The sequence below is a fragment of the Hesperophylax consimilis genome, chromosome 4 (assembly GCF_061612785.1).
Source record: "Hesperophylax consimilis isolate HC1 chromosome 4, BYU_Hcon_1.0, whole genome shotgun sequence".
In the NCBI taxonomy this organism is placed as follows: Eukaryota; Metazoa; Arthropoda; class Insecta; order Trichoptera; family Limnephilidae; genus Hesperophylax; species Hesperophylax consimilis.
Genome location: NC_142839.1, coordinates 23135408 through 23156446, shown reverse-complemented (window position 1 = coordinate 23156446; position 21039 = coordinate 23135408). Strand labels below are relative to the sequence as shown.

General features: G+C 33.3%; 1 protein-coding gene across 1 annotated transcript in view; it reads left to right on the top strand.

The window, feature by feature from the left end:
* The first annotated feature begins 2675 nt into the window (after positions 1 to 2675).
* Positions 2676 to 21039, top strand: part of Acsl (Acyl-CoA synthetase long-chain) — a 65471-nt gene continuing 47107 nt past the window's right edge. The window contains exon 1 of the mRNA XM_089651511.1: positions 2676 to 3050. The gene's annotated coding sequence lies outside the window, so the exon portion shown is untranslated. The remainder of the gene's footprint in view (positions 3051 to 21039) is intronic.

Below are 21039 nucleotides of genomic sequence, written 5' to 3'. Positions count from 1 at the left end.
TCGATTCTTCTGAAGTTTCGATTGAAATATTTCTCTCATGCCCATCACTACCATAAATATAGGCTGTCAAAAAGAAAAAAAGTCGCTAACAAAAAGCATTTACCAAAGACACTTAATACATATTGGGTAGGTACGTTAGGTACCTACCTAAGGACTGGAAAAAGATTTAAAAAGTTGGATTATTAATTATTTCAGTAATAAATATTATTCTTCGGGATACGGATTTTCAGGAATCATCGAAAACTGGAAGAGTTAAAAAACCAAAAGGTAATGTTCAATCATCTACTGAAATATGAATGCCATATAAAACATGGCACTTGCTACCTTTACAATGCAGCCTTTCTATACCATGTGAGAGAATCAATATGGAGTTGAGAATAACGAGCTAGAAGTATTTAGTTAAAATCCGTAATACATTATTTGGTAAAACTTTACTTACAACTACCGTTCTTAATACGCATTTAAAAAAACCCTCGATTCAACTTAATGACAAAAAACAACATTTTTTTTTTACATTTATTTAAAATAGTGACATTTAATATTACTTTCGGAAATATTAATTAAAACACCTCATGTAAAATACCAAACTTAAAAAAATCACTTAACCAGGGGCTATAAACGCAGGATCCATCTCGTTCGAATTTTGGTCCAAAGAAATTAATAATGATGTATTGTAAATAATCAAACAAGCCTCCAGAATCATTTTCAAAATATTATGTAAATGAACCTCGCTTCGATTAGCTTCCACGATGTTATGTCAAATGTGAAGGATTTTGTCTTATTATTTTCGAAAATAATATTAAATATCACTATTTTCAATGATCGTAAATGCAAAAAGTCATACATTTATTTAAATGCGTATTAAAAACGGTAGTTGTAAGTAAAAAAATATACCTATAATTTTTTTACAATAATTAACTATTCAGCAACATTACCACAACTATCAGAAGGTTTGAATCAAATACTTATAATTTTAAAGAATTTTAATAATACCTCCAATCTCTGACGTTTTCCATACATTCTGATGATGGCAACCTGCTAACCTGGGGGTGGCTAGACAATTTCGATTATCCCCACTGTAAATTTCTAAAATGTTGATTCCGGATTTCAAAAACTTTGGTACATTATCTGTGGATATTTACTAAATTCGGTTGAATTTCAAAAATTTCAGTAGATTTTCAGAAATTTTCGACAAAGATTTCTGTAGATTTTCTACGAATAACTATGTTTATGATGAAATCGGTAGATCTACCGAAATTTTGGTAGATCTACCATCGCTGGTAATAAGTACAAGATTTGCTCCTTGTTATTGCTATTTATGAAATATAATTTCAACATTATAATTATGAAATAGGTAAAAAAGGAATCGCACACCTATAGAGTACACTAGTTAATACTAATAAAATAATGATTATAGTCAACTAACATTTAAAATAAATTAACTAAGAAAATTTTATTGCAATTTGTATTTTTTCTACAAAATAAGAAAATTTGAAAGAAGATATAAAAGGAATCGCCCACTTTACAACTTGCGCCCACAGAGTCCGCTAGTTGACACTTTTGCGCAGGGGCATTTAACTAAGCTTTGGCCTCGAAACTCATTTGAAACCGCCACGCCCACCTCAAAATTCTTATAGAAAACGAATAATATGGCTAAAAGCTCAGATCTCATTGGTGAGAACAGAAGGATTGGTTTGATCTCTCGCTCTCTACCATAATGACTCGTGTAACAGAAAGAGATGACGGAATTTTGACAGTTTCAAATCATTCAAACAAAATGACAGTGGTTTATTTATACACGCGGGTTGTCATTTTCTGCCGAAATACTATCATTTCCGTCGAAAATATTGCGTGTTAATGTTGTTCGTGATAAAAATACAATATAAGCCAGTATAGTGTTAGCGAGTTACAAACATATTATATTCAACCTACCTACGTAAGTTCAAGTTTAAAGTGAATTAACAGTTTTAGGTTATTCGTTCGGTTTTTTGAACAATGCTTCATACTTGACATTATGTCTTCCTCCACAACGTATAAATGTTATTTATTATATCGATAAACTTATTCATGTTATTGATTAGTGTTATCCTGTATTATCTTATTGTTTTGGTGAAATTAAAGATTTTTTAACATATGTAACCATGAGTTCATGAGGCTGAAAAATGTCGGAATTCTTCGTCATACTGTCGGACAATCATGTTTTGGAAATTTTCTTCAGTGTTTTTGCAAATTTCTTGTCATTTTGGGTTTCTTCTTCTCAGATTTACAAGTTACATCTCAAGGAAATGCACTGTAAAAGTTTATTTTCTTAGTCAGGCCCTTGGAAAACATTTCGACATTTTTCTGCTTCAAGGACATTTTTATTTTTAAAATATTTTTTTTGGGCTAGTGAATGAATGGAGTAGGCCGAGAGCAATTATATTGTCTATGGTTGCATCTTACTTTTAGATGACCTTGAGTTTTTTCTATCTTGTCTACTGCTCTTTTCCGCACGGTAGGTACTGCTTGTATATCTGTGGTTAAGTACTGTATAATTCTGTTGTATACAAAAAGCCCGAAGATATCGATCTAGAGAGTGGTATATTTATGCTTTTGCGTCAAAAGTGCGTGTTTTCAAATTTAACTTATTTTCAACTGACGTTTCATTGTTTGCTACATTTTTTCCTAACAATTTAGGACATAAATTGATAATCTTAAATAAATTTATTCTAATACAAATACTTTTATACGCATTTGAAACACCTGCGCGCGACGAACACCTTTTTGGGAGTATTGATCAGGGAATATGTAGCAACGAACCTAGAAATGGTTTGGGTACCTCGTGTGACGTAGACATCACGCCACTTTTCCAGCGAGCAATACAGCCTTCTCATTGGCCGGCGTTGTGATCGTGGAGGTTAAAAATACTTGGCCGTGCGCGTATGGTCTTCGTCTTGTGCAACGAGTTAACTTTTGTGTTGTTTATTTTACGATAAAGTGACCAACTATTAGTCATACAACTCGACAAGAAAAGTGTTTATAAATCACCACCTGAAATCTTTGCTATTCCGGTAAGTCTACCGCTATTTTGTTATGGTATTTTGTTATATTATCAAATTTGTGTTTTTAACCTCAACAAAATTCAAATTCATTTATTTACAATGCTTTGTCTGCTTTTTAACAGTGTTTTATTATTTTATACTCATAATACTACTGCGATAAACAGAATAATATTTTAGGTTTTGACGTTTATTCAAATTATGTCAACCTAAAATCTCAATTCCTACAGTTTTTTTGCTCGCTAATTTTTATTTTACCCAAGTAGGTATATTTTAGTTAAACATATATTCTGTTTACATAAATTATTACATGTTTTGTCGGGCTAGCATAAAAAACCGGTGTTTTATTTGCTGTAATAAATACGATTCAAATGTTTTCTCATATTTTTCTAAAACATAGTGCAATATTAGTTATATAAACAGAGCCACTTCATCGATCATATAATTGTTATAAATTACCGTTGAAAAAAATTATAACATATTCGATACCCACGAGAATTCTTACAATATTATTTGACAGATAAGAACATGTCACTTGCACATTTATTACCCAAAAATGTCTTAGTTACCTGATAATATATTATGTTTATTTACTGTCAGATTATTACTACATACTAGTTTACAGAGTAAGTAAATAATGGTATTAATTGTTTTCGTCATAATTTTCAAATAATATTTTTCCAGTGTAAATAATAATTTATTTGCACATACCTACATGCTTAAATTTTTTTAGCGAGAAAAATATTATGGAGAAAAAAACACAACAGAATTATTTATTTGTGAGAAAATTCAAATACTTATGTGATGGCATTGATGAGTCAATGTGTGATGTGTCATAAATGTTGTCAATGTCTAGTGTGTCTATTTATCTATCAACTGTCAATCTTTTAACAGAATTTGCATGTTATGATACGTTTTGCTGTGATTTCACCACTAGGTATTTATATTATCATTTTATATATTTTATAAATATCATTTATTATAAAATATATCATCATTTAAAACACATACTTAATCATCTTTACAATTTATTTATTAGTAGTTTTATAAACATTAAAAATAAGGCTTTTAATTTAAAACTTATCTAATGTGAAGGATGAATCTGATGCATTTCGACAAGTTTGTTAAGAGGAAGCTACAAGCCAAATATGTGTATATTCTTGGTATACCTTGTATTTTAGGTAATAGGCATTAAAATTGCTTGACAACATAGTCTAGAAACGTTCGATTTCAAGCACAAAATTGGTTTTTATTTATTTTGTAAATAATTTTATAAAAAAGTTAATCAAGTGAAACTATCACAGATAATCTTAGTTATAATACTGTGTATTTTAAAGTTATTTTCTTTACGCCATCATACATTTCTTTTGAAAAAATATATTTTTTAGTAGCTTACATTTATATTTTGAGTAATTTATTTTTTAATTTGTATTCTACTCAAGCGAAACGAAAGGAAAACCTCCAATTTATCTAAAGCATATTTTTTTGTATTCATAATGTACACAAATTCGTTATAAAGATTAATCAAAATAATGATTTAGCATTAAGCTTCGCCTTAATAGCAGGCTCGAATTCCGAATTACTTTTGTAATAAGGAGGTAAAACAAACTAATATTATTTAATTTTGCCAGATTCCGTCGGATTTTTAAAGATATGATTTGACTGCCGTCGCCCCTCTAGATTTCCTTAACGCCCCCTCATTTTCTTTAAGCATTCTACTGCCCCCTGAAAACCTCCAGCGCCCACGCAAGGGGGCGTTATCGCCCACTCTGAGAAACATTGGTAAACATGACCATATTTTTTCAAACCATCTTCAGGCAGGCATTTAATATTGAAAAAAAATGCAAACAAGAAAGTCCAAATAAACACGACGATTTCACATTTGATAAAATAATATTAACTAAACCAATAACGGCCATCATTTTGAAACGGAATGTACAGATAGACGAAATGCAAAATGTTCGAGCTAAAACAGAACTTCGCTGCACTCAGTCAATAATGTAGAGTTGCAGTTATATTGTTAGTTTGGCTTTCATGTGACGTTATGATAAAGAAATTCGATTTGACCTGTATAGTATATCAATACGACCGGTATTTTTCAATATTTATAATTGGATGTGCTCAATATGTCATTTTGTCGGTGTAAATCAAATAATTACCTCACAATAACATGGAATGTGGTAGAGGTGTTTAAATCAGGGTTTTGGAACGAAGCATGGAGCATGGAGCAACAGAACAATAGATGTTTGCCTGAAACTGGAGCGGAGTGTGGAGTCGCGCACAGAACGCCTTAACTGCTCTAGATTGAAAATAAATAACATGGCACTTATTTAACTATTGTACACTGTCATCGTTCCAGGGTGAATATTTATGTTTTCAGACATTGTGTGTACTGTTACTGTGTACATTTAATATGTCTGAAATTTCTCAGTTTTTCCACCGCGGAAAGCCATGTGCAGGCCTTGGGAAGTTTATTTCACTCTGTTTCTTTATTTGTCGAGTGTTAGTTTCCGTGTCGAGTGTCGAGAGATTCCTCTATGGTGCTCACTCATTCACGATACTAGAAATGTAAGGCTTATTTTTACACTACAAATGTGTATATAATTTATTATTTTCGTAAAAAATATGAATGGAAAAAGTGTACCTTTATTTAATAGGAGTAGTATTTACCCCAAAAACTTATAATGATTACGCCTCACAGTTTGGTATTTATTCGATATTTGCTTTTACCCGCGCTCGCGTGGTATCAGCGAGAAATTACTGTACAATTTTTTTCCCACGGGAGTGAGATGTTTTTCCGAGATGAAAAGTAGCCTATGTCACTTCCCAGTCCTCCAACACTATCCCTATGCAAAAAAATGTCGATCACGTTGCGGCGTGAAAGAATGACAAAAACACACTATCATTTATCATATTAGTTTTATATACATATACGCTTGTCCAAGGATTCAATTTATAAAAAAATATTTTTTCGTCTACGAGAGACTGAACTACTTTGAACTGATTATTAAAAAAATATATTCTGAAGGTCACACATTCTTGATGACTGGAATTTCTTATTAATTGAAATATTTGTCGTAAAAATATCGATAACACTGCTGGCGACTTTTGAACTCGATATTATAATATTGTATTGCATTTCAATTATTTCACACACCACTCTAAAAACCGTATTATATATAAATGTAGACCAAACAACACCCAAGCACGAGTTTGTCATTGTTAGCTATTGCTAAAAATTACGCGCAGTATCGAAAACATACGAAAATGAGAAGCTATATCTGCTGTGTCCTATTGTCCTCTCAGCTCCATTCGGTATCGAATTATCTATGTATATGTAATTTATTTACTCTACAGCTTAGGCGACTATTCCCTATGATTAAGATAATATAATAATATGTCAAATAATCTGTTTACTATTGTGTCATATTATTGTGATTCCATCCAACCTAACAATCCCACGTCACCCCATATCACTCCACACTGTTCCTCACCATTTGAAATTAAAAGTCCTCGATAAGAAACGAACTCATCTCATTATTACTCCTGATAAACAACCCACATCACCCCACATTGTGTCTCCCCACCTGAAATCGAACTCATCGATTCAACTGTGTCACATATTCTCGACGTTTTGAGAGACAACATGTTTACATTGAATTAATTGAATCATCGTAAACAAATTATTCGTTACAATTTAAACAAATAACAGATCACGCCACTAGACTGACTGTAAGTTTTGCGTAGGTAGTAAAGTATTCCTACTTCATGCGTCAGATTTAATTACGCAGTTTATCAAACAAAATCGTACTAACCTTGGGAACTTGCACAGACTTGGGGCAGCGTAAAACAAGATAGAATTGAAGATATAAAAATAAGTGCACGTTTATTTTTTAAGTTTTTTTATGTTTTTTTTTACGAATTCTTTTCCATATTAACCAACCTCAGAATTGGGTATTCTCCAATCCAGGTCGCTCGCAATCGCCGTCGAAAATACATACATTGGTCGACGTACTTATTCTTGAGTCTCGTCGAAGGTACACACTTACATACGCCAAACGTCAAAAGTCATTCCACTCGAACAACGAGTAGGTCGAACCGCTCGTTGTTCGTCGAGAATCGAGACCCAGGTTGATAAGAGTTATTCTTGTACCTTCAGAACAATATATATACTTTTATATCACAGTAATTGATCGACTTATTCATTAATTATTGCAAATATGCCAATTAAATTGAATCTACATGATTTTACACACATTATATGATTAAAAAATAACATGGTGAATCACTAACTACGCATAAATTCTATGTCCGAGGTTGCTAAGGTCACCGTACTGAATGCCGTCCCACGCCATATTATGTAGATCTGTTTTTAATTGGTTTAATGTTTAATAATTGTTAATTTATTCACCATTCCCCCTGAAGAAAATATTACCTTGTTCTTTCTGTCTGTCGTTTCTTCGTTATGCGGGTTCTGGTCTTCATGCACTCATTTCCAAGGCCACATCCTCGGTGGACTATTATTCCAATTTTGTTAAGGATACCACCCTTTACCATGCTTGGAAGAAGTCGTTGGTGATTCCATTTTACGAAAGACCTTTATGTATTTTGACACATTTGTAAGACGAAAAGAGATTACAACATGTTTTTATGATTAATAATTAAATAGCCAATTAATTAATTCTACTACCACCCTTCACGATGATACCAATTTTAAATTACTAGCAGAATATAAATGTCTAGCAACTAAAACCCTCATTCACAAGGGAGTAAAATGTTCAGCGCCAAGACTTAGATAATAATAATATTCTTATTATCGTGGGAGTTGGCGCAATGTCATCCACCGTGCCACAAGTCTTTTTTCGGATTTCAGTTCGACGGGCAAAACGATCAAATTCTATATCCGTCCCATTTCGAACATATCATTGATATTATTTTTTTATCAATCGTTGATCAAAGTTAAATTTGAGGTAGCTGGGTTTACTACATATTATATGCAGCTAACTTCACCCCATGGATTTTTCCACAAGAATCCTTGTGCTTGAATTGAAGTGCTCTTGATTTTCAATGAGTTAATTTGTATAATTAGAGCGATGATAAGCCACTTTAAGTACAAAATAAGTTTCCAAAAGATATTCTGTTTATCTATTGTACAAAGAGTTTGTAGTAGTCACGTAACCAAACATCCTCGAACTATTCCCTCATACGCACTTCTGGCTGATTTTTTCATACAAAATGTACTTCGCTTATGCTGCGTATAAACACGACAAAATTTGTTTGGTTGCTTTGTTTCTTTCCCGTAATTCGTGTCTCGGCTCGTGGAAATTTTGTTCTGTTTATACGCTCTTCCATTAGACTTCTCTTGCGAATGTGAATACTTCTGTCAGACAAAATCAGGTTGGCTTAAATTGTACTGCATACTACGCTACTATAATTTGTATGATTAATATTTAAAAAATATATATTCATTTCTAACAATAAAATTTGAAATCTTATTCTTATTACCTTTCAAAAACCGCTTTTAGGTTTCAGATAGATTCAGAAATGTTCCATTTATTTGGATGTTATTGCAAGTTGGAAATGACACAAATTTTCCGAACTTATAACCGTCAATATGCCAGAGGCCTGCGTTGTTAAATAGCATTGCGCTTAAAGACTCTTTTGTGAATGAGGCTTATTAGTCGTGGTTTTCATGTAAAGATTGCAAACGGTAAAACTTTCTCGTCGCGTTTTCTCACGGGAAGGAAATAAAGGCTTTGTCCGACCGACTCACGGAAGACCGTGTATAACAAACCAGCTCGACAAAAGTCATACACGATATTAACAAATCGATTATTGGAACACATTAAGGGATAGTGGAATAGAAAAGTATTACATTATTAGTCCCAACCAGGAGCATTCTTAGTAGTATTAGATGCTTTGATTACTAAGCCCATATCATAATAATCACTGTAATTACTACTCCAGGTAACTCCGAAATCATCTTCTTCGAGTTACGCACAAAACCATACATTTATTTACTCGCTCATGTATGGCACAACACATTGTGTGTTTGTGGCTTACATGGGCAAGGAAACTTATAGTGTTGTGTGTAGCTCGATAAGTTAGAAGTTACCTTGTTGTAATACTTATCCCATGATATCATTTATTTAGTTTAATTATTTTATTTTGAAAAAAACATTATACAAACCACTACATTGCAAAAGCGATAAAGAAATTTACAAAAAAACAATGGCATAATAAACATATTACATATACAAACATACACGCGGGAAGAAAATGATACACGATGGTATAAATGTGGAAGTGAATAGTAGAAGTCCGAGACGCCCGAGAAAGGCTTGGCATGATCAAGTGAATCATATACTTGCGTTGGGTCATTTCAAGAGTCAGAATAACAGAATAGTATGTATGGGACGTTGTTGTAAATAAAGCAAAGGGTGTGTGCGAAGATAGAGTTGTGTGGCAGTATATCCTCTCTAACCAACCCTTCCGGAGAAACGACGTGATGGTAGTTATTAAATCTTGTATTTTGTGAAAATTAAACAATCGAGAAGCTTTATCAACTGCTAGACATCGAGTCATTTACCCTTTGCCGTTGATTTATCTTTTAAACTTTCCAGCTATAATTTTTTTATCGTCAGGCAGTGAACTGGAAGTAAAAGCAACGTTTCTTATCCGCATTTTATCTGCTATAATAAATTCTAATAGATAACTAATTATATCATTTGTATTATTGGTTCATGTGCGATAATATTAAGAATTGTGACTAATGTACGTACTCTATAAATTTCATTTTTGTTTTTATTTTCTGAAGGTAAGACTTTTGCGATATCAGCAATCTTCTTCTAGTATTGTAACGTATTTCTTGAATGTTCTCTGATTGATTAATCCATCGCACACTATTTTGTTGAAAACAATCACTGTCATCGATTAAGTATAAATGTTATTGATTTCATCCATGACTTCCATTTTTTTAATGAATTGTGCTGTATCATTTTATACACAGTCATCATTTATTCGATGGATAAATGCTTGGGCATAATATTCTAGAAATATATTCGATTGGTACTAATTTTTTACATAACTATGGCAACACAAAGCTACTTACTCACTTTGTCTTTAAAATATGTTTTTACATTAGAGTTAGTTATTTTTAAACAAACGAGGTAAAACACCATCACGATTTTTTAAATATTTTTTAATTTATAATTTTGATCTATGATTTAGATTTTTTTTATTTGACATCTATTTTGATACGAAATAACGAAAAATCAATAAAATAATAATTGTCTTAGAATGTGATATAGAATCATCTCCTTACGGAAAGTACCATTAATTTATAATGAATGGTAATTAGATACCGTTTGGCTAAAATAAGAAAATCTGCACTTAGCTCATTGTGCTTTTTTCAACTTACATTCATTTTCCTATGAGCCATATTGGTGATTTTTTTGTACATTAACCCCACACAGGAGTGTTAGGCCCTGAGGGAAAATAATTTCCTTCAGGGCCTATGTCATCTTTGGGGATGCTTTGTGGAGGGTTCTGGGAAGTTAAAGGGTATAAGGGTTTGGTAGGAATCTAGGGATCAATGTATCCAAGAGTGACGGATGTATGAATATATCCCTCCCACTGCGGCGCAAGGTGATGCGTCGAGAGTCGACCATTTAAAACCGTTCAAAAGATCGCAGCGCCATCATTTTATTGTTTACTACTAAAAAATTTCAGACTGTACCGTGAATTTTTCAAGAATATAATTTGATGGATAGATAGGTACTTTTAAATGCAAGGGAAACCTCGTTTGTTTTATCTTTTATCGTGTTTTCAACACGATTTGTGTGCTTAAAACGTGTAACCTATTTATTTTCTTATCAGTATTTGAGTGCTAGCTCCTTCTGTTTTCATTTTATTAGTAATACTCCTCTAGAAATTCAGACATGCAAGGAAAGTATTATAGTTCTCATTTTCGTATTATAGAAACCAAGTACCTACACTTTAAATCAATCCCGAATTATTGATGATGGGAAAATTCCCTGGAATTTATTTTTGGGGAATATTTATGAAACGGGAAATATTGCTGGCATTTTCATCTAAATCAGGGGTGTCCAAACTAGATGGGACCCAGAGCCAATAAAAAAGACTAAATACATTGGTGGGCCGCAAAATATTTATAAAAATAAAATACTGGTAATAATACGTAATATCGTTATTTTATTATCTACTTTTTCATTAATTTGTCTTTTACAATTCTGTCAACATCAACCTCAATACTAGTGGTAGCTAGGCGCAGTGCATGTTTAAGTGAAGTATCTGTCAATGAAGACCTGTATTTCGATTTAATAAACTTCATTGTTGAATATGCACTTTCACAAAGGTAGGTACTGCCCATCATCGAGCCCATTTTTTGCCCGAAATTCGTCAGTTTCGGGAAGCGTTCAGCGAGGAGCTTAAAAAAATCAATTCCTGTTTCTGTTCTGCCCTTGTAAAAGGGGTCTGATTGCAGATCACACAGTTCCAATTGATAATCAATCTTCACACTCGCAACTGCGATCGTTAATGGATGAGTAAAGAGAGCTATATCACTCTCAATTTTTTTTAAATCTGCAAAACGCCGCTCAAATTCGACGATTATTTCGTCCATGTATTTGAGGTGGTCCAAAAAATTACATTCTTCAAAATTTTTCATCTCTAAATAATGTTCTTTACAACTTGAAAAAAAAGAAAAATCATTTTGTTGTAGAGACGTTTTGAACAATTTCAGTTTACTTCTGAATCCATTCACATTTCCGTACATGTTGGCTATATTGAGGTTTTTACCTTGCAATTTTAAATTTAATTCATTCAAGTGTTGCGTCATATCAGTTAAAAACGCAAGATCAGCCAGAAACTGAGGATCTCGCATTTTATCTTGTAGTTCAGAAGTGTCAGATGATATCTCATTTTTTAGAAATAAAGGTATTTCTTTTCTTAAGGCGAAAAAGCGTTGCAAGCACTGGCCAGCACTTAGCCATCTGATTTCCGAATGCAATAGTAAATCTCCATAGTTTGCATCGATTTCACTTAAAAAGTCTCTAAATTTTCTATGTGCAATGTCAAAATGTCAATGCCCTGTTTCCACCTCTAATCAAATTGGTTATCCTTATAACAACTTTCATAGCATTCATTTGACGCAAAGATTTTCCACACAAGGCTTCCTGATGTATAATACAATGCAACAACGGGCAATCAATGCCATTTTGTGTTAGAAGTCCCGCGAATCCTGTCACTGTCCCGGTCATAGCTTTTGCCCCATCGGTCACAATACAAGAACACTTACGAAATCCTCCATATTCTACTATAGTTTTGTTAATCTTTATTTTCATTATTTCAACAAGTTCATTTTCATAATTTCTACTTTATTTTCATTATTTTAACAAGTAAAGTAACCTATTTATTTGCTGAATGTGTTCATTTTATCTCATTAATATCAACAGTTTAAAATACGGTTGATGTACACTTGAGCAATCTACTGAACTGGGAACCAGTAAAAGTGTCACCTATTATACACATACATTGCATGTAAGAAAAAAAATACTTAGATTAACAAGTTATCAAATATTACATTTATATAATTATATAAACCTATGTATATAAATTTCGACTACCATAATACGGGCGTGTGTCTAGTGTGGTAGTCGAAAAGCATGTAAAAACTGTACACATTAATATTTCATGAATAAAGAAAAAAAAAAAAAAAAAAAAAAAAAAAAACCGCTTCAAATATATCACTGCCTTTAGTTGTTCCATGAAATGGTATTAAATCCAGCATTTCTTCCGTGATTGTAAAATCTTTGGAAATGCAACGTATAAAGATTATTAATTGACTGACATCGGTCTGGTCGGTACTTTCATCCAAACATATTGAATAGTATTCGCAATCTACAAAGTAATCACATATTTTTTTTGTAATATAATTACCCATGTCCTCTATTCGTCGCGCCACCGTTTGATGAGATAATGCAACAGATTCAAACTTTTCCGCTAATTTCGGCTGCATAAAGCGTTTAGCCATTTCAACTGCGCATTTTTTTATTAAAACTCCATCACTAAATGGTTTTTTTGCTCTGGCTAATTGTAATGAAACTTCATATGAGGCAGCCAAGCTTTGTTCATTCTCAGTACTTACTTTTGAAAACATACTTGTTTGCTGTATTAGTTTTTTTTTGTACTCAGCCACCATAACTTTTCTTGCTTCACCGACATGTTTTTTATACTTTTCTTCATGTAAAGAAGTATAGTGTCGCTTAACATTATATTCTTTACTTACAGATAAAACTTGCATACAAATCAAACACTGAATTTTATTGTTATTGTTGGAGATAAAGTAGTCTAACTCCCATTTCGCATTGAATGTACGATTTTCTTCACTTAACTTCCTCTTCTTTGTAGACATGATGAAAAGTTCAATATACTCAAACACAAAGCGAACAACGTAATACCAAACTTTAAAATAATGTAAAAGTCTTTAATAACCTGAGAGTAACCTTGCCCAATCAAAACTTTCATTGCGTTGAATGACAAGTGACAAACAAATGCCCAATGAACGATGCGCGGTAGGTACCTATTTTGAGTTCGGGGAATTCCCCGAATTCTCGAGTCAATAGTGATGTGAGCGACGTGATCGAACATACCCAAAACGTTTGAATTTCGTCGCGAGAAAAATAGTTTGCTCATTAATGTATTTAAAACTTCGAACAAAGAAGATAATGAACTAAAATCTGAATAATAATTGCTTTCATACAAAATGTGACAAGAAATAAATAAAGTAACTAAGTTAAAGCAATTATTAATTAAAATAAATATAGTTTAAAAAAACTAAAAAACACGCTTTTAAATAATATCGAACTAAAAACTTCAAAATAATTTTTAAAATAAGCTTAAAGCAATAATGAATGAAAAATGATAGTATTATTGTTAAAAAGCGTGGGCGCTTTGTGCCATATTTTTCGTATATCGTGCGCCCGACGCTTTTTCACAATAATACTATCATTTTTCATTCATTATTGCTTTAAGCTTATTTTAAAAATTATTTTGAAGTTTTTAGTTCGATATTATTTAAAAGCGTGTTTTTTAGTTTTTTTAAACTATATTTATTTTTCACTTTTTAGTTTCGTATGCTACAAAAGCGTGTTTTTTTAGTTTCTTTAAACTATATTTATTTAATGGTAGTTTCTTTATTACCGACTATGGTTCTAACAGGTAACTTTTATTCCGGAGAGGGAGCCTGAGAAACGGCTACCACTAGGGCCGAGGAAGGCAGCAGGAGAGTTACATACAAGCAAGCAAACAAGCAAGCAAGCAAGCAAACAAACAAACATACAAGTGAAGTTAATATAAAAGCGTGTTAATAAAGTATTATTATATGCAGTGGGTACACCTACAGACCTCTTTGTAGTCGGTGTAACCGAACCGGACTTTTTTTTGAAGTCGGTTAAAAAAAGGTTCAATGGGCCGCAATAATCTAAACCGCGGGCCGCATGCGGCCCGCGGGCCGTGGTTTGGACAGCCCTGATCTAAATGGTGAAATCCTCTGACTAACTAATTTAAACATGACCTCCTACAACGAAATTTCGTGATATTTACAAATAATGTAATCATATAAATTAGATCATGCTGAAGACAGAACTTTTAGAATTTATATATTATTTATTAGCTGTATACCGCCATGCGTTGCTGTGGTTCAGTCTGCATGTGCAGATTGACAAATAATAGCGCGTGTTGCTTTTACGTCCAACAAATGGCGCTGTTAAAAAAAAGTTTTTACCTGTCGCAGGTGGCATTTATATAATATAGGTATATAAAAACACTCGCGTATGTTGATTGCAAGGTTGTTTCAAAATTTCAAAGCAATCGGTGAAGAAATTTAACTTTCAGAAATTTAAGATTTTGAAAACATGAACTCTTATTTATATAGATATCGATATTTATTATAATAAAAATCGAATAGTACCGAAGATATAAGCCGTCAAAATGTTGATATTTGCTGCCGGCCGATAAGCGCGTGACGTTTCGAGAAATTCAAAAACTAATTTTGCCGTCGATATTATTTTTTTCAAAAAAAAAATAATACATTTTCATAAAAAAAATAGAAGACCACCTCATTTAGAATAACTTTTTTACAAAAAATAATTAACGACTTAGGGAAATTTATATTAGAATAATCTCGGGGGATATTGCCGGGTGCACACCACTGTGAATAAAAGGAAGACTTCAAAAAATTATTATAAGCAATAATTAGTCGCCTCTAATATAAGTACAAATTGAAAATATCTCCCGAGTAAAAATAAATGTCGCCGACGGGAATTGAACCCGCGCCTTCTGATGTCCGGTCAGACGCTGAGACTCTGGACCACTGAGCCACGTCGGCTTTTTTCCAACCCGCCAAATAAATCAATATATACTAGTACTTTCAATCAACAATTACTGCTTATTATATGTTTCCCACCTGTAAACAACCAACTTTATTTTTGCAGGAAAAGCTTTGTTAGTGCTAAATTTCCCACTAGATGGCGTCGAGACATATTATATCTACATTTGTAGGTGAAATATTTTGACTTATCAAAAATATATTTTTTTATGATAAACTAATGTTTATAAGATAAGGTTTTTATGCACAGCACAAAGGATAATAAATTATTATAAGCAATAATTAGTCGCCTGTAATATCAATAAAAATTGAAAATAATAAAAAGGTTTTTTTTTACATTATTGCTTATAATAATTTATTATCATTTGTGTTATGCATAAAAACCTTGTCTTATAAACATTAGTTTATCATCAAAAAAACTTAGGAAGACTCTCACTTTAATTTTCCATTCTGGCATCATGTTCGTGTTATTTAGAATCGACCATAAAACTTTTCGTTGTTTAACGTTTAAACTATTTTCATTTGCATAAACACGAAAACACTTTGAAACACAGCGTAAAATTGTATTAATAACTTATTTTATTTACTGATTGTATTTATTCAGTGCTAAGATATTTAAAACGTGCAGTATTGCTTTTTGCTTTCAGGTTGATGATTTATGACCTTCATGTTTTTCTAAATTTCCCTTATGCTGCATTCGATTGTAATATTCGATTGTAATATTCGATTGTAATATTCGACTGCAATATTAAATATGGCTTAACGAGCTATTTGGTTTCATTGGCTATTAGCGTTTACGCTGTTCTTATTTTGTTAATTTGTTGGCAAACCGTCCACATTGAGATGTTAGTAAAAAATCATACAAATTGCAGATTATATTGTTATTTTATCTATTTAGGAAGATCCTTTTCTTAACTTACGTACAAAAATTGACTAGTAATAAATATTTTTTTAACCTATTATTTACTATTTTCAAATTTCTTTTAATACCTTTTTTTGGTTTGACTGAGGGTTGAATCTTCCTAGCCAGGAACCGGAGTCGACGACTCAACCAACCTTGGCAAATGCCGATAAGGTAAAACTGACGTGTATTTTTTTGTGGATTAACTGCTGTAATCTAATCCGATTTTAGAAAAATCCGCGCGTGTGTACGCGATTGCCACAAAGTTGATAGAATGCATTGTCATCGACAAAGAATCTATCTGACGAGTTTCAACTCGATCGAATCTCGGGAAGTGGGTTAATTTCCGCTTCCAAGATTTGCATTCATTCATTAACAAAAACTAAAGTGAAATTCAAACACATGTATTTAAAAACAATGACAATTCAACACACCCTTAAAAAGGGATATAAAGCCATTAAGAGCGATGAAAAAAAACTAGTTTTTGTTTCATCATTTTTCATGACTTTATATCACTTTTCATCACTTTTTAAAGTCACCATTTAAAAAAAAATGACCCTATTATTTATGAATTGCGGATAATTGCAATATTATTCTTCTCCCCCTTCTGTGTCTGTAGTCTTGATAGCTACCCTGATGTTGGACTCTGCAAAGATTTGAGAAACGATAGTTCAAATCAATAGTAGAGTCACGTGGGGTAACCGTGCGCAATTTTTACATTGGGATTTTTGTATTAAAAAGCTTTAGGTATTTTACTCAATTTTTTTGTTTATTAATATGACCGATTATTAAGGCATCTCAAACAACCATAAAAACCTCATATGGTTCATAAATCAAACAGTTATATAAAAAAGTTTACATGCATGTCGATTGCGTACACTTACCCCGTGTGCGGGGTAAGTATACGCATACCGTAGGGTAAGTGTTCGCACCGCAAAGAGTTACCCCCCATTGCAATTATCACACTTAAATTGCCCCTTATCGTAGTCTGTGCAGTTCTCATGCCACCATGCTTTACACACAATACATTCTATCCAATCTTCTGTTGGTGGATCTCGATATTTCTCCTTGCATTGTGGGCAAAAATAGTCCTTAGAAGCCTGTTTTTGTGCGCTCTTTAAACAGTTATGCACGCTGGAATCTCCCGCCTTACGCTTTGTGGTGATTCTTTGTGGTGTGACTTTCTTGAAAAGAGGTGGTCGTCATATTTCCATGGTTTTGAATATTGGTTTTCGTACGATTTTTGCATCTGCATCTGTCTGCTTCTGCTGAAGTTTCTTTTTATAGGGACTTGAGATAATTATTTCAGACTTGCAAGCATTTTTCAGTTTGCGTAAAACCGCCGAACTTGAACAACGTTAAACCCAATAGCTCTCGCAATACTTGTGGGAGTAGTCTGTCTTAAAGCTAAAACAGGGTTACGTTTTAGAAATCCATACACCCAATCCTTGCCAGCCGTTTTTGTAATGTTTTCAAATCTGTTCTCGATCTTGTTGATTTCAGCATACTCGTAAAAAAAATTTTCATTGTCTGCATAGTCAGGCCGTAGAATATTTTGTCAGTTTTTTTACCATAATCAACTTTATCGGCCTGAAAATAAATGAATAATTATTAGATCAATAGTTTCACAAAAAAATGATATCTGCACGATAAATTGAGTATCTATTTATCTTAAAAAATCTACCTCTTTATCTGGTGTAAATGTCGGACGATATCTCCCCATTGAAGTTGCTATTAATTTTAGTTTTAGGCGTTTACGCAGAGTGGCTTCACTGATCTCAACAATATCTGCAGCAGCCCGCTGACTCTTCCCCTCTTTCATAAGCCTTTTTGCAGTTTCGTTTTGCTCTTGAGTGCAAACTGACCTCTCCGGGTGCTTTCTCACGTACACACGTGGCATATTTCACCGTAAAAAAATAACGAGAGTTGAAATATTATGCTATAAAATCAATTTTATCTATCGGGGTAAGTGTTCGCACTCATCCAACTGCGAACGCTTACCCCAGCACACTTACCCCATCACACCTAAATTCAATAAACTTTAAAAATCAGATTAGTGGTTATCTTTATTAGAATTATCACTTTGCACCCGTCTAACTAACAATATTTCAATAAAAATTATCATAGACCACGTCGCTCTGACACAGCTGGTTACACAATAGCACACATCGGTAACAGAGATGAAAAATTTAAGAAAAGCACGAAAAAAAGTAATTTACCTACCAGTTTTTATTGACAAATCAGCATCCACTATACACATGTCCTGCTTCGGCGCGATCCAGAAGGCTACCGAATTAAGGAACGCGTGGGCGCTTAACAGGCACAATCTCGTCGGAAACATCACTGCGAACACTTACACTCCGCGTACGGTTACCCCACGTGACTTATAGTAATTCAAAATTGCTAAGCTACATTACATAAGAGAGTTGGAAAAAGACGAAGTTGTTTTTCTTTACTCTCAATATGAACAGCTCATTTGATATTCTTGCAGCCATTAAATAAATATTTTTTTATAATTTTCGTGCTTATCTAATCAGTATAATATTGTGTAAAGTATAAGAATATGAAATCAAATAATTATTTGTCAATTATCAATAATATCGATGTCATGTTTTGTAGTCATAATGTACATAGGTATCCAATTATTGATGGCTGGCGTTAGTTGCTTACAGAAAGATCGCGATTGCTCTGAATTGTTCCATTATCATTATCAGTGAGCCATCGAGTGGTGGATTATCACACGAGTCTGGTACGTGTGCCGGGTTCAAGCTGGACGGACTTGACGTGTTATAAAAATATAGGGAAACTGAGAAAACGTTGACGTACATAATTAGTTAATTGTGGGGAATAAGTTTTCCCCGAAACTTTCTAGCAACCCCCGGGATTTGGAGAAAAAGTTGCAAAATGCCCTTTTTCAGCTCTTTTTCGGGAGACGGCCGAATTTGTTATGAAAATCGTTTTGAATTGTCGATTAATGCACCAACGATAGTGTGGATACTGCCGATAGTCTTATAACTAATAATGTCAACTGGCATCACGGGGATCCATCGTGCTATTATTGTTCAGAAACAATGGAGAAATTTTTAATTTATTATCTATTGGAAATCTGATGAGATAACATACATTTAGAGTTTCCCAACACGTGATTGAATTAATGGTATTGATATACTGCTGTTGTTGACAGATTTTAATTGGTTAAGTTGTGTTATTTCACAATTTATTCATTTAAAATACTATGTAGTATGCTTGTGGGCGTTCCAGAGTGGAAGATGCAATCAGTATCGCCCTGGTGTAAGACCACCATTCAGAATTGAGACGTTGCTTGAAATGACTTGTGACCAGATCTGAATAGCCAGGTACCCCCCCACCTTCATATTCCCCATCTTCCCATCCCAACTACCTTCAACCTCACAACATACCCCTATTGGGAATGCCACAGTCTCACTGGCTTCTTGGGACTCTTGGCCTTACAAAGATGTAGATAATTCACAATAGTTTTATTTCCTCTGAAGTTGTGCCTATGCTCACTGTGATGCAGGGCCAGCCCCGAGCCAAACGGCGCCTGGCGCTATCAACAACCTCAAGGGCGCTATATTAGGTATTATCAGCGTCTTATCTCCTTGGCGCATTGGCGTCTTGACAAGTTTACTAAATTTACAAACACTTGGTATTTCTCAGTTTGAAAAACTTTTACACCATTTTCCCAGCAATTTTCCCGAAAGAATTATTTCAGAAAAATAAAATAATTCAGATTAATTTTCCGACTAAAAATTCCGAGGAGGAAAGCATCTGATTCCTTAGAACGCCGTGTGAAAGTGTAGACAACCTCCAATGTATTTAAATCCTTCCATCCATCCATCCTTCCCTTCTCCACGTACTTTAAGCCTCGAATCATACCCAAATTGTGAAGAGTTGAGACACAAAAATTAAAAAGTAATTATTTTAATACATATATGTTTGTACTAACGTAATTTTGACGTATTTTACAGACCACTTATCTTTAACGGTTGCTTCACTCATTTTTTTTCTTCCAACACAATCTGTGTGTTGGTGATCACCCACCCTTTCACGAGGATCGGAGTACTCGGTACCTATTCGAATCAATACATAAATATATTAAAAAAATATATCGACCCTTAACCCTCTTGTAGTACACAACAGTGTATTTATCACTATACTTGTCAGTCTTGTCACCTGTTCCTCTTGGCGACTAATAAATCGATACCCATTAATTGGAACAAAATAATGAACCTGACAGCCTCCGGTACAAACTTACATATTGGGCTTACGCCTAAATAGAAAATATAGGAACATTTTTATTAAATAATGGATAATGCCTATATTATTTTTAAAAGTTCTTGCCTTTTTAACATGAAGCGATTTCAGTTCTCACCAGTATTATAAATAATATGCTTTTTCACTATCATCTTTACGTGCAGCTTACTTTGGGTGTGAGGACTTTATCAACTACGCGTGTTTTCATTATTATTCTTCGGAGAACCGTATTTTTTCCTGTATTCAGAAAATTCCGTATCATTTTCCTCGCGAACGTGATCATTGGGAATCGTACCATACCGATACATATTATGCTTGCATCGAATAAGTCATACACGTTTTGATGCGTCACGTAGCAGTCCCATGTCCGGTACAACTCAAAGGGTGAGGTACAGATAATTATTATACAAGCAATT